The following is a 9528-nucleotide window of genomic DNA, read 5'->3' as shown; positions in this document are numbered from 1 at the left end:
CAAATTGGGCAAATTTTGAAGTATTCTAAACATAATCCATAGTATTTAGAATTTACTTAACCTGAGTAATTTAATGGAGTCTGTTACAAAAACAAACAAACAAACAAAAAAAACATTTAGTAAACATTTCAGTAATCAGTAGTTGAATATGATTTAAAAGTAACCTTCCCAACACCGGCTCACACAATCTCACTCCCAGGTCGTCAAATACCACAGCTTAGTCACTTTTCGTGTCTGATACCGACGCTAAAGGCAGCCTCTGGTGTCAGGATAAAACTCACTTTCATCACATGTCAGTGTCACAAGGTTAGGGTTAGGCAACCAGACTATTTGGTTAAGGTTAGAGAAAGGTTAGGTTTAGGCAACAAAGTGGAAAGTGGACATGGTCTTGGTCACACCTTAAAGGTCTCGCTGGAAATGGCAATCCAGTTCAAGTCTCATGTGTGAAGGTTCTCTGGCTTACACACCCACCATCTACCCTGACCACAATCATTCTCGCTCTTTACGTTACCATTCCTGTCTTATACTGACACCGGAGGGTGCCTTTGGCTTCTAATGAGTGCGTTGAAGGCCATGACCAAGCTGCAGTATTTGACGCCCTGAGACTGAGAATGGTCTGGCTAGTGACTGATTGGCTGAACCAACTGAACAAATGCACATTTTTGTCATGGATGTCAACTGTGAATGAATGAATGAAGACTTCTGAGTATTTGTTGAGTTTTGCAAACTCTTTCTGGAGAGAAGCTCGCCAACATTATAGTCATTGCCAAGCTAGTCAAATAACAAGGGTGTTGGTCCAGAGCACTCACATTGCTGCCTTTGTTTACAAGCATGTTGGCTTCCTTAGAGCTGGACAGAGCACACTCCGACCACAGTCACCAAGCTCATTTTGAAATTTCGATTCAATTCCGCTGACAAACTGATTCAACCCATTATCTTTAAAGTATTGTTGCCATCAACAGGACTTCTCTGGTCCTTCCCACTTCTGAAGTGTTGTCTTGTACTCTTCAAATAATAAATAAAATAGTCAAGGAGAACTAGCAAGCTTTGAATGGCTGGAATCAACTTGTCCTTTATTTTGTGCATGCCAGGCAGAGCTGATGTTCATAAAAAACACATCACTTCATTGGGGAAGCAAGGAAGTGTGGAGATTGTGGAGATTGTTGACCCAGCTCTATAGGACATGAATGGAGTTCTGATGACTTGTTGATCGTGTCGCGTGCAGTGTGAACGTGGCCTTTTATTGACACCAAGTAACAGAAATCAAGTGCAGAAATAACACATCAGTATGGCTTTTTTGCTTTTGGGGCTTGAGAATGAGATCTTTTAGACTTTGTAGTTGAAATGTGTCACTCATAGCGTGATCCATCAGTGAACGGTTGGAAGTGTAAGCAGGTGGATGATCTCCCACTACATGCTACCTCTCTCCCACTTCCTCAACACTCTTTTTACTTCCCCTGACTCCCTCTCATCTGCCGCCCTCCTCTATACCTCCCTCTATTTCACCTCACCTGTTCTGGTGCACCCCCCCCTCCCTATCTCCCTACCCCTTCTCAGCACATGGCCCTCATATTACCTGACGTGCAAATGTGGCCGTTTATTTTCACGGGGATACGTTTTCTAGCATTCTCTGCCAGAGACAATATTATGCTGGAAATATACAGGTATTAACTGTTAAGATTTCAGATGTTCAAATAAACCTGAGTTACCAGGTTCTGGCATGGGCCAACAGAGAGGAGATTGTGTGTGAACGGCCGGCTGCTAATGAAACACATGAGGGGGAAGCTGCTCAATCACTAATAATTACACCCCCCACTCCATCGCACCCCTCCTCAATTTCATCCCTCCTTCCCCTCTCGCCCTCCCTCCATCCATCCATCGCTCTCTCTGTGTCTCTCCTGCCCCGGTCCAGGTGATTTCCAACCACCTCTCTCATTTATCTTCCTTTCCTTTGATTTCAATGCAACATTCATTTCATGCTCATTTCCTCTCACCTTCTTGCTTTGCGGCTGCTGAGGCCAGTCAAGGCTGGTCTTTCATACGGAGCCCACAGCTACTAAACAGTCTCTTATGCTTTGACCTTTAGCAGGCAGTGAACTGCTGAGACAAACAGTGCTCAGCAGGGCATAAATGATGATGGATCTGTTCTGGCAAACTCAGGGCTTCAGTTATGGAGAGTTGGTCGAGGTTTCCATCTGGCTACATGCTACATGCATGCTGTTCATTCAGAAATTAATATCATTTTGAAAACACTACAATAACTAATACTGTTACTTACTTTTTTTTTAACAACAGCTGCTACTGCTACTACTGCTGCCACTGCTTCTACTACTATAGAATGTCTTCACTGTCATTACACAGCAGTACAACAAAATTTTGTGTGTCACAACTACTACTACCAGTAGTAACATTAATAGGCTCAGTTTGAACTAACTAGTGCTCAGTTTGCAATTCAACAGACGACAGGGGGGGATGTCATTCTCCTTGTTAGCAAAATGACCAAAATGCATCTCCTTTGTTAACCTGCCATCCCCCCTCTCTATCCTCTAATAGCAGAAAGAGTGCAGGGGCAGAGGGGTTGTTTAGTTGAATGTGTTAGTCTAGTCTGCCTGACCCACTGATCCTTCATCTGACAGGTTTGTGCAAGTCAGAATCTATGACCCTGACCATGACTCTGAAATATCAGCAGCCTCACTGTGCTGTGTGTTGATAAATCCATGGTGCTGTCAGTGGAGCTGAAGTAGCAGCATTGTAATTGCACCTTTTTTGCTCAGTCCTGCACTTCTGTCAGTTTTGTCTTGGATCCATAATATTCTTCAAACTAAATACTACAAATACTCAATTCAACACTGCATTGTAGCCTATATACTCACCTTCAAAGTGACAAGTAGCAGCACATAGTTGTGAAAAAGCAAGAGGATCATAGAGACACACTTCTACCTGTATTAGTATTCCTATAATATTGCTTCAGTATTTCTATGATCATTCAGTAGAATCTGTGCTGCTGAATATACACCCCAGACCAATCCACCTCTGTAAAAACATATTTTTGGGGTGATATGACCATAGATATAGTTTTCACTAGTGATGTTTGGTGTAACCTGGGAGTGCAGCATGAAATGTGACTGAGGAAATTAACCTGCACTGACTGCACAGTGCTCAGCTGCTATAGACACAGATTTCAAGGAAAGGTTTATACCATCAAAACTTATGTTGTGTTTTGAAAAATCAGCATTATTAAAGCTAATACAGAAAATCTACAACTACTACCAACTATATGTAACCATTTACGCACATGTTCATATACTGGAAGCAGGACCCATATTCACACGTGTATACATGTATAATGAGATGTGACAGTAAAGAATATTGAATCTCCCACCGCTGCTGCTGCTCTAGCTCTGTTCCACAGTATTAGTTTTTGTGGCAAGCCAGTTTTTAGCCTTGCTCCTCTGATGCCCAGTTTAACACAAAATGTGGCATTAGCACTTTCACAGTTGACGTGGCTCGTTTCTGCATTTGCGCACCACATATTTTCCCGTTGCAGGAACACCATGGACTCTCTTTTGCTTTGTTTTTTAAAGAAAAACATTCCAAAATATTGTCCACTACTTCCTCCACAAATATTGCATTTGCCATCATAGGCATAAGTAGCAGTTTGAACTGAAATATAAAGTGCCAAAGATGAAGAAAATTGGCACATAGGCAAATGAGTCGTGCCAATTTTGAAAGTGCAAACGCCATATTTTGTGTTAAACTGCTTTTTAAACAAAACTTTGAAAATGGACAGAATAACCAGTGTGGAGAGGTCTTTGCTGATTCCAAAACAGTCTTCACCTTGGGGAATTAACTGTATCACAGCCACCAATCACTAGTAAGCACAGACAGTCAGAATTTGGTCAGTGGAATTTTACATTGTCTCTGGCAGGCCGTTAATGAGGCAAGGCTAACAAGAGGTTGGCCACAGAAACTACCATCCATGTCCCTGTTTTAATCTGATTATATGCTCTGTGCACTACCAGGGCTCTGTAATTTCATTAAAAAAGTACTTGAATGTTGTGTGCAAAATACCCTTTTGCTGACTTGCCCAGACTGAGACAAAATGTTGGATAGTATTTTCAACACTGTACATCCAGTGGTTAAGTTCCTATGGGTAGTATTTCGTGTTAGCTTAGCATAATGATTTGAAGTCTATGGGAGTCGTTAGCCTAGCAATGTCAAAGTAACATAAATAAATAAATAAATAAATAAACATTACAGCAACTTTGAAACTGTCACCCTAGAAGAGAGCGGCTACTGCTACTCCTAGGCTACTGCTCCTACTGCTACCTATACCACTATTACTACTGCAGGTACTACTAATAGTAAAATGACTAGTAGCTGTACTAATATAGCTATATTTATTAAAACTGCTACAACTACCACTGGTACTGCTACAGCCAATACTACTTGTAGTAATAATAATGAAAATAAAAAAAAAGGAGCATAAAGGAAGGAATTCATTTTGCAAAGCACACTGCCGAGCATCTCGCCGTGTTAACTTCATGTGTTATTAATGTAACCAGTGCATGAAAAGTACTGAAAAGTACTGAAAAGTAACACAAGATGTATTGCCGCTAGCTTGGCACACAGATGTGTGAAAACAATGCTGCCCTTTTTTGCGGAGTGTGTGATCTCAAATTCTCCCGCAAACTCCACTTCAGTCATTATCTGCATGGTGAAACTGATCGTTTAGCTTAGCTCGTTCTAGCTCAGATCCAGGTGTTTTTTTTTTTTTTTTTTTTTTTTTTTTTTTAAGATGCTTTCAGTATGGCAGTCCTGCTCTGGAAGTGTTTGGAGTTCTGTGTCCACGTAACCGAGCTGAAAAAGTCAACCTTGCTGCTCTGTCGCTATGCTGGGTTGATGCTTTGTGCAATTTTAAGGCCCATGTCTGAATCTGCGTCACTGGAAAGATTGTCTATAACAGTGGCCGTTCTCTGGCTTTCAAGAGCAGGAAAGTAATCACAGCCCCTTACAAGTCTTCATTTTCCTGCCAAGACATTTAGAATTGTTATGTTTTATTTTACATAGACCTGGCTGAAATAATATTTTCCTGTATATGTTTCATGCGTGTTTCATGGTAGCAGGGGCTGGATGAGGCGGTGGTTGCCTCACAGATCAGTGCCTGAATGTTCACCAGTTTTGTGGTTGGAACCAACAGTTCAGTGAGTGGAGTGAGACATTAGTTTCTGAAAGGCTGACAGGACTAATAGAAGAGAAAACAGTCCAAATCTTTTGACCATTTGACTAAGATCTGGTCTGGTTTCACTGGTGGTTTAACAAATATGTTTTATGCTTTGTTTTAGTCTACTTAGCTGCCAGATGAGTGTGTTTTGCAATTGGGAACAATTCAACATATTATATAAGATTCGGCGCTGTATTATTCTATGTGATTAACAAAATGAAAGACTTTGGTCAACTCCAGCCATCTGAGATTCCATAAAACAAATGGAAATAATTATCTGCAAATATTATGAGATCCAGGTTTGTTTTGCCCCATATGTTTCACTGTCTTGAAGGAAAAAACCTCTCTCAACTCACCACCTTTGCTTTTCTTTTCTTTCATTTCGTACTGTGAAAAAAATTAATATGTTGTGCAAGTTTCAAAGCCAGCTCCGTAAGGTCAAGCTGATTCTTCATATGACAAAAACACATGTGTATCACTGTGGAAAATCACTTTCTCAGCTCCCTTAGAATCTGGCTTTTTGAATATATGATGTTTTCTCCTGAGACACAGATAGTGCAAATGTGAACAGCAGCAAAAGAAGCATCTCGGAGTTCGACTTCACCACCTTTGGGAAACTTGATGTGCCAGATCAAGCTCAAAGTGTGAATGCAGGAGTAGAGCGCCATCTACTGTCAGTGGCTGCTGATCTCCAGACTGCAGTTTTTCTCCCACTGCTGCCACATTCAGAAAGATGCACAGGTCAGAGGGGAAGTCTGTGGAACTCATGTTAAAAATGTTAAACATAACATCATAACACATGTCAAGTAATGAGCACGTGACCAAAATCATCCATGTGTCCCTTTTTAAGTGCCAGGCAGGGACCGAGTTCTTGTTGTATGTGCTTTTCTTCCCTCCTGCTTTTCTTTCTCTCCTCCTCCCCTGTTTTCTCTCCGGCTGACAGCAACATGATTGGTTTCCACCTGTGCTGTCTGGTCATGCAGCTCATTGGCTCCCTCAGACTTTGAACTGGCCAAACATCATCAGAGCATGCCTTTAAGCATGTTTACACTCGCTTTTATCCTCTGCTCTTACCCTGCCTTGGCTGTTGTTGCTCTGTTGAGCAAACTTGTTGAGTAAAAGCAAAAGGTATGTGGTGGGAGGGGTTGAGGACGACAGGTGAATTGGGGTGCCATCTACATTTTTCACTCATGTAGTTAATGTTTATCTAGAAACACGAGGGTTATGACCACCTCTGTATGTTTTGGTGACATCCTTTTCTCTTAGATGAGCACGTCAGTTCTTTTGTTGCACCGATTTCTTTTTGTCTGGCGCAACCCTTTAGGAGGTGTAACACCCTGGTAAATCATTTTGCTGAGGTATTGTATACTTTAAGGGTAGTGTGAGCTGCATAAGAATTTTCTAATTTATTCATTTAGTAGCTTCATACATCAAAATTTATGCCATTGTTATTTAATCATAAGAAAAGAAAAAAAAACAGAAGGCTTGTAGCTGAAGTTTAAATTCTCATGCAAGACATTATCAAACCCAAGATGCTGTATATTAAAAGCAGGATAACATGCTATAGTACAAATGAGGTTTAATGAGTTTAAACTCTTGCAATAAACACTGCACATCTTGCACACTTGGACTTTATTTAATTAAGTGTGTAGTACTTACTGCTGGCCTTTTAAAGTGTCTTTTTTTCTGATGTCTTTTATTTTGTATTTTGAATTTGTGGATACTGCTGGAAGATGTGAATTTCCCTCGGGATGAAGTATCCATCTCTCTATTTATCTAACAGCCAATGATGAAGGCCAGTTGCTGGCATCCAGTCAGTGATGAGGACTGCGTCACTACTGCTCTACATACCACTTAAGGGGAAGTAAAATAACCAAACTGCTCAAAAAGGGTGAACTATCTCTTTAAGTCAGAACTGCAACACAATTGCTGTGTCTTAATTTCATCAGCAGAGGGCGATAGAGCATCAGTTCAAATCCTGCAGCAGTTCCACTGTCCTCAGGACATGCAACACAACGCAGGCCCAGTCTGGCTGGAGTAACTCAACACCTGCCAGGTTAAGTACTGATAAAGAGCGGTTTATCCCTTTAAGACTGCAAAAACAACAACAAAAAAGACATCTTGATCCTGAGAAAATCCTGAGAAGGATGCTGTTACGTAGTTCAACTTCATTCATAGCCTGCTGCTCTTTCTGAATATATGAATCTCATCAAGGAACACAAACCTAACCTGGAAGATGCATTTCCATTCCTCCTTGTGTATTTTCTGCTGTCATCTGTGTCATCGTACACCACAATAGCAATAATAAAAGGAGATAATTACAATAAAAACAGAATTAGCAGTTGAATAAAAGTTAAACTTTTACTCACAAGTTACTCAAACAGAAGTCGCACTTCCCGCTGCTATGCATGTGTTGTAGCAGTCATACAGTATAAAATGAGTTAAGTGTTATCATCATGATTTTTATATACATGGCTGTTATTTCACTTTTGCTTTGGCCTAGCCATGGCTTTTGTGAACTTGGTGCTTCTATGTTTAAAGAGCATCATTATCCTTACATTTTAGGCACTTTGCTGACAGGAGGTGGTTCAATGTCTTGCTCAAGGGCACTTTGAAAAAGCATGTGGTGACCTTTAACTTTACAGGCCTGACTCTGTATCTTATAGGTCACTCTGCCACTTCAGCACTGTGGCGCCAAATGTCATAGTCCCAGTTTATAGCTTCATAAAGCTTTACTCATCATTATTTTTTGACTCATTGCATGTAAAAGATCTCCACAGTTCATTGTGGTTTACCACTTTGGAATCAAAAACCTTTCCTTGTCAGGTTTTATAACTTTGATGACCTTTTGCTCGAGCCATACATAAAAGTCCTGACTGTCCCCTCTACACGTTTCATTTGAGTCATGCTTGTGGTTCTCTTTAACTCACATTCAAATGATTAAAATTCTATGCTAGACCATGATTCAGTTGGATTCAGTTAATAATAACGTGATAACGTGATAACACTGGCCCTTATCTTTCATACAGTCATAAATCCAGTCATAAATGTAAATTCTGCGTGTGCTTCTGGGGAATCCCAGCCCATGTGACTCAGCTCCTTGTGTTTACCCTGGTCGTGTTGATAACCTCCCTGACTAGTGGTCCAACAGAACTCTCCCTATCTACTTCCCGAGGCACAAAACAACTGCCTTGTTTCCTCTTGTTTTTTCTTGTTAGGTGAACTCTCAGCACACACACAAACTGATATTCACTTGACTGAAGCAACTTTCATTTTTGACTTTGACTTCTTGTTATTGTCTTGTGGTCTTTGTGCTTCCCCTTGGTCTTGTGACTGTATCTCTGTTTCAGTTCTCTGCCTCCTCATCTAAGACCTTTCTGAATGTCATGTAAGATGTATGGGCTCACATACAGACACACACACACACACGCACTCACACACACACACACACACACACACACACACTTTCCCTTTCCTGTACTCTGTATTTCACCTGTGGGCCTTTGACAAGCTTTCCCTTTCAAGGTTTCGGTGATTGTCACACTTAAGGGATTTCATTTTCTTTATGTTTCAAAGGTTAAAAATACATTTGTAAACATTTCGAAACTTATTTATTAAAAATTATTTGTGCATTTAATTTTGTTAAACCAAGGACAACGAATTTTCCATTACAAGTAAATGAAGAGCACTTTCTCAATCTACACCACCGCCTTTATTTTCCAAAACACACACACACACACACACACACCTGACTGTTCATTCCCAAATGACCAGGGATTTCACTTACGACCACTGAGAATCCATCCACAATCGTCCCACACACAACAGTCCTAGTCTCTCTTACACACACACGCGCACACACACACACACACACACACACACACACACACACACAAAACAGGCTCCTGGCTTTCCGCCCTTCCTTGTCTAAAAGGGGAATTTACCGGCGGTATCTTTTTCATTGTGTAATGATAGTTTAGGCAGCTGCTAATCTGATCTGACTGTGAAGCTAAAATGGTAGCAAACCCCCGGTGTATTACTGCAACCTCTGAGGACTGAGAGAGAAGACGATTATGAAACCGGCATTAAAGAAAACTGGGTTGCTCAAGTCAAGTGACATCACGTTTCTTTGAAAAGCGGGTTTATCATAAAGTGTTTTACATGACATCAGTGGAGAAACAAATTTACCATATACAACTTGGTGGACGCCTTTTTTCCTCTATTTTTTTCTGACCTTTGCAATAGGGACACATCAAGGTCCAGTGCTGTGGCTGTCATGTTAAATGCACCAGACCACTCATGGC

The sequence above is a fragment of the Myripristis murdjan genome, chromosome 5, assembly GCF_902150065.1.
Source record: "Myripristis murdjan chromosome 5, fMyrMur1.1, whole genome shotgun sequence".
Lineage (NCBI taxonomy): Eukaryota > Metazoa > Chordata > Actinopteri > Holocentriformes > Holocentridae > Myripristis > Myripristis murdjan.
Note: the sequence above shows the minus strand (reverse complement) of the source record.